Source organism: Anneissia japonica, unplaced genomic scaffold (genome assembly GCF_011630105.1).
Source record: "Anneissia japonica isolate Jap-2015-1 unplaced genomic scaffold, ASM1163010v1 scaffold287876_len70888_cov118, whole genome shotgun sequence".
Taxonomy (NCBI): domain Eukaryota; kingdom Metazoa; phylum Echinodermata; class Crinoidea; order Comatulida; family Comatulidae; genus Anneissia; species Anneissia japonica.
In genome coordinates this window covers 14,716-20,298 of record NW_022703452.1, presented here as the reverse complement: position 1 = coordinate 20,298, position 5,583 = coordinate 14,716, and the positions used below count along the sequence as shown (strand labels likewise).

Here is a 5,583-nt window from a genome sequence, read left to right as displayed (position 1 = left end):
TTTTTCTACAACTTCTTTCTCTTCTCCCTGTCTCTTATACACATCTAGATGTGTATAAGAGCCAGCCAGTAGTGGGGTCAGAATGCTTTCGTTTCTTTTGAGCGCACACTGCACCAATATCAAAGGCATCTGAAAAAATACAAAATAATAATTAAAATTAAATCTCTCGCTAAAATAAAAACTAAAGGTTGCACCTAATTCAGCCACGCAACAATGTATTTGGGATACCTTTTCCCCAATACTAAATTGATATAACAATATCTAATGTGTCTCTTTCATAACAAATTGTTTCCTAACCATTGTAAAATATTTAATTAATTATTAATTAATTAATAATTCATTCATACCTTTGGTTTTTACTTCATCTTTACAGTAAGTGTCTTCGGAATTGCTTCCTGATTTAGAAGCTAAGCTCTCGCTCACCTGTACAAAAACAAATTAAAATTATTTCAATCATTCAATCAATCACGCAATAAAAAGTCTTTTCCATCTCCCCCTTCCCTACCTCTGTTATTATCAACTCTTTTCCACTCCCCTCTGTTATGAACAACTCTTTTCCACCCCTCTATTATTGAGTTTTATCCAATTTATAGAAAATTCAAGTTGAAAATACACCATACTTTTAAAGCTCATGTAAATGTTTTTTTAAATTTGAAACTTTTTTTTGTAGAAAATATTAATATATTTGGTATTTCAGATCCTTGAAAAATATGTATTTTCTTCAAGGTGAAAACGATTGCGCAGCCATAGTGATTCACTGTAAATAGTACGAATTGAGAAAAGAAGGTGCTCTCCATTTCGCCATGTTCAACTTTTTTTGGTAAACTAAAGCCTGTTGAGCATTTGATGGCGGGGAACACATTAGACTTCAAAGGCATCGCGCTATTGTTTTCATGCTGCTGATTTGTTCTTGGCTCATTTGCATAGTGCTGTGTGCGCAGAGCTTTTTCGAGTGACATAAGATTTTATAGCCAGACCCCACTATGATGGGCCTGAGGTAGTCCCCTTCATATACGTAAAATACACACTACCCCCATCCTCTCTCTCCACCACCCACCAATTCAAAATTCTTGAATAGGCCACTTGTCATCCCACCATTTCTCTTCTTTTTCTACCTCTTCTTTTCCTTCTCCTTGGCTACAATTCTTTTTGTCATAGTAAACAATTAGCATCATAATTAAATTAATAAAAATCAATAATCATGTAATAATATGTAAAATATTTTCATTTACCCTGGAGCATACATCTGTGGAAGAGCTTTGGTTGCTAGTGTTACTACTCGCACTTTCTCCTTCAATTGATTGGTTACTACTCGAACTCCCTCTGTCACCTGATTGGCTATACTCGAACTCCCTCTGTCACCTGATTGGTTACTACTTGCACTCACTCTGTCACCTGATTGGTTACTACCTGTACTCCCTCTGTTTACTGATTGGTTAAAACCTAAAAGTATTGCAGACGCCAGGTCATCCAATAATAATGATCAGCATAAATTCCAAGTAACAAAAAAATATCAAATACAAAAAAAGTAAAAACAAAGCTTACTTTTATTTATTTTCGCTTAATTATTAAAAAACATTTAGCATTATAAATGTTTTTTGAAAGCCATTAGATAAAATGTTGACTAATTCTCAATTTCAAATGAATCCAGTAAAGATACCTGTACAAAGCAAGCTTTAATAAAGGTGACGTGTGTCATAATTTGATTGATTGTTTTCATATCAGGAGATATTATCTCCCAGCCTAAATAGAAAAAGTTGTATAACGTATGCATCAGTGCTTATATAAGAATGAGCTGCATTATGATTGGCTGTTACATAAGTCCACTGACCTGACATTGTAGAACAAGATTATAAGTACTGTTTTGCAACAACTATATTTACTATTGCAGTACTATTTACATAGTTTCTCACCTGAGCCAGTGTTGTTTTAGCGCTGGTGACATTGGGGTCAAGCGATAGTCCCTGAAGTAACGACATCAGAGCTTCTTCATACTTCCCTGTCATCATGAGTGCGTGCCACTTTCTGAAATATCCCTTCAAATTTCAAAGAATAAAAAAATGATTTTGTGTCTTCATAAAAGTTCATAATAATTTGTTTAAATAAATTTAAAAAAATTTTAATAAAAAGTTATTAATGATTTACCTTTGACAACAGGGGTTGAAATTTGCATGATCTGAACGCATTTCCTGTATCTTTGAACCACTGGCCACTAACAGTGGTCGTGAATCTTAGCAGATCACTGCCATCTTTATTTGATGTTTGTACAATAATTGTTGTGGTCATCGTACAGTAATGAATTCGATAATTGCATCAACATAACCTGAAAATCCTTCGTTCCTGTACAAAAAGTTTTGAAAGTAAAAAAAAAATAGAATTGAAATATTACTGTTAAACAGATTGCATGCAATGTGAATGAGTGGAATTTCTTGTTTTATTAAATGAGACTAATCTGATAGATTATTTTTTTGATTGTATTAATCTCTTTTATTTGTGCTATATAAAAACCACACATTATTATTTATTATTTTCAGGCATATGATTAGGCCTATTATTATTTACAACATTTTTGGTTACATAGTGCGTGAACTAGTGCTGTTAAGCACATACAGAAAATAGGTCCCGCCAATCGGATTAAAATTTCTACAAAGCCCTCTATAGTAGTTGGTTCAGTTGGTTAATGTGTTTGCATATAAAGCAGAAAACATCGAGCTCCACCTGCTTTATATGTTTTACAGTATAAGTGTATCTACCAACCTGAGCATGCCTGTCTCTTATACACATCTTTGAAATGGTTCCTTCCTCCACATCTGGGAATGATGGCAGTTTTTCTTTAATCTTCGGTAAAAGACCCAACTGTTTGGTAATGCTAATAGTATCACACAAGATTCCAAAATTCTGTGAACTCAGATGACCACGTGCAAATAATATATTCAGCAAGTCCATTGTGAGAATTACTGGTGATAATTCACAACTGTCCACCTTGTCTCTAAACAATACTTTCAGCATAGGAAGTCTTTCATAGCTGTCATACCATTGTGAGACTTCAGTTTTAAGGACACTAAACTCCTTATCTGACAATGCTATAAAATAATTATACATTCAAAATTTATATCATTTTCCATTTGCATTTTAATCAATTGCCGGGAGTAAATGCTGTCTCTTATACACATCTAGATGTGTATAAGAGACAGATACCATGGCAATCCATTGCAGTTTATAAATAATTCGCTAAGTTAAAATAGACATGCCACAAGTCCCTTTTAATTATTTTTTCTCATTCTGGACAGCACCACCAACGAGCAAGTTAATTTTGAGACAGAAATAATGAAATCCTAATCATAAAATAAAGAAATCGAGTATGGGATGCCAAATAAATTAGGTAAATAATAAATTAAACCCAATATTAGGGCCTGGAACCCAGGCTAAAAAAGTACAGTACACTATAAATTTTCAGGAATCAAATCCAATTACATTTTAAAAAGAGGATTAATTATGCTGAACTTGTTATTGCAAATCCCAAATAAATTTACTAGAGTTGTAATGCTTCATTATTCAGTGTGTTTGAATATCAACTGTAGGATATCTGTACCCACAATACCTAAATACCGTACTCGCGCGAATAAGCGCCCGGCCGCTTAACATATTTTTTGCACTTTCTGAGGGGCACTTATTCAAATGGGGCGCTTATTCAAACGGGGCGCTTATGAAAACAAGAGTGGAAATTGAGGGGGCGCTTATGGAAATAGATGAAAATCGAGGGGTTCTTATGGGAAATTATTTTAATAATTAAAAATTCAAGAGGCACTTTTTGCATAAAAAAAAAAAAGATTATATAAGGACATTACGAATGGTGGTTAGAAAAGATAATCATCCAGAGAACATGGCTCATAACAAGAATGTATGAATATTTACATAACAGCAAAATAGCAGATGCAATTAGTGGTGGGTAGTGGTTAGCTTGTTGGCCATCGGCCGACTGAGATTAGCAGGATGGCAGGATCATTGTATTTTTCTTGAAAACTCAGATGAGAATGTGCTTAAGGTCGAAAAAAGAAAAAGAGGAGTAGGACCAGACATAGACAAATATGTAAAAAAGATTAAAGTTGGAAATATACTGTCTGTCCAGGGATCGGAGCTCTCATGTGTCCAGGGATCGGAGCTCTCATCTGTCCAAGAGAAATATCCTTATTTTGATATTGACTGAAGAAGAATGTGTTTCCACTCTACAGCTCAAATCATGGCAACAACCACAGTCCCAGGATTGGTTGGATTATTGACTTGCTAAAAAGAAAATCTTATGAGGGGCGCTTATTCAAACGGGGCACTTGGGTTTTCACGTTATTCACGCGCTTATTCGAGAGGGGCGCTTATTCAAACGGGGCGCTTATTCGCGCGAGTACGGTACAGTTGAACTTGCCTAAGTCGAATCCAAAATGTCATTGAAAAATTGTTCGACTTTGATAAAATTCAACTTACAGATTGTTAATTAATGGAAAACACAACAATTTGGCATGTAAAATAAATTTGAATTAGAAATTATTCGAATTAGCAAAGTTGACTTAGGTAAGTTTAACTGTAAAATAAGAAACTGTGTTGAGCGCTTTGAGCATTGTCAAAACAATCAAATATTAAATCAATAAATTATCTTACAATTATAACAGCCTTTTACACAGAAGGTCAAATATGCAAATTTGCAGAATACACCTATAAAAGAAGGCAGCTACAAAGTATGTCTAATTTGATGATGTCTATTTTTATGCCTCCTTGCTAAGAGTAATAATATATGATAAAAACAGGGAAATAAGTAAGTTTATGTGTAATGGACCACATGGCTTCTCCCTGCCTGGACATAATCAAAACACAACATCAACAAATTCAAAGTACAAAAACTAAGACTACTTACAGTTGAGAAGAGGCACAGATGTCCAAACAGTATTTGCAGATTAGACCTACAGACCTAAAATGATTAAAGATAACACTTAGCGAATGTTCATCAGAATAATTCTACAAATCTTGATAATATATACATGAACATAGCAAATTAAAAAAGAAAAAGATTTTTGACAGCCGGGTATTAGAAAGTGGGCGGCATACTGATCTTTCAAACCATTCTTTATAATTTATGACAACATTTACAAGATAAAATAATGCAACATAAAACCCATGTCATGGTTTTTTAAAACAGTGAGAATACCTTCTGTTAGCGCATTAATTGCCAGTGGCAGATTAAGGGTTTCCAACGAACCAATGAATTCCTCCATTTTTCCTTTGCTGATTTTCAGTCTGTTTTCTAGATCTGTGATCATACTCCAGCCGTCAGTATACTTCTTACAAGGTGTATTATATAATTGATCGATCAGCGTTACATCGTCTGGGGTTAGTGCCATTCCAAATTTTATTAGATTTTGTCTGTGAGGTGTAAATTTTGTTGAAATGGTTCCTTCATCAACATCTGGGAATGATGGCAGTTTTTCTTTAATCTTCGGTAAAAGACCCAACTGTTTGGTAATGCTAATAGTATCACACAAGATTCCAAAATTCTGTGAACTCAGATGACCACGTGCAAATAATATATTCAGC

The 5,583-nt window shown here is 34.2% G+C and overlaps 1 long non-coding RNA gene across 2 annotated transcripts; it reads right to left on the bottom strand.

The window, feature by feature from the left end:
* Positions 1-65: 65 nt before the first annotated feature.
* On the bottom strand, positions 66-5,577 carry LOC117104467. 2 transcript variants are annotated; one of them, XR_004444757.1, is made up of 8 exons: positions 5,198-5,577; positions 4,907-4,960; positions 2,146-2,340; positions 1,914-2,036; positions 1,396-1,443; positions 1,233-1,330; positions 348-423; positions 66-129 (listed from the first exon to the last, which is right to left on the bottom strand). It is a non-coding gene; the product is annotated as an uncharacterized LOC117104467 (long non-coding RNA). The 2 variants fall into 2 exon arrangements; XR_004444756.1 differs by having other exon boundaries at positions 1,233-1,443.
* Positions 5,578-5,583: the final 6 nt, after the last annotated feature.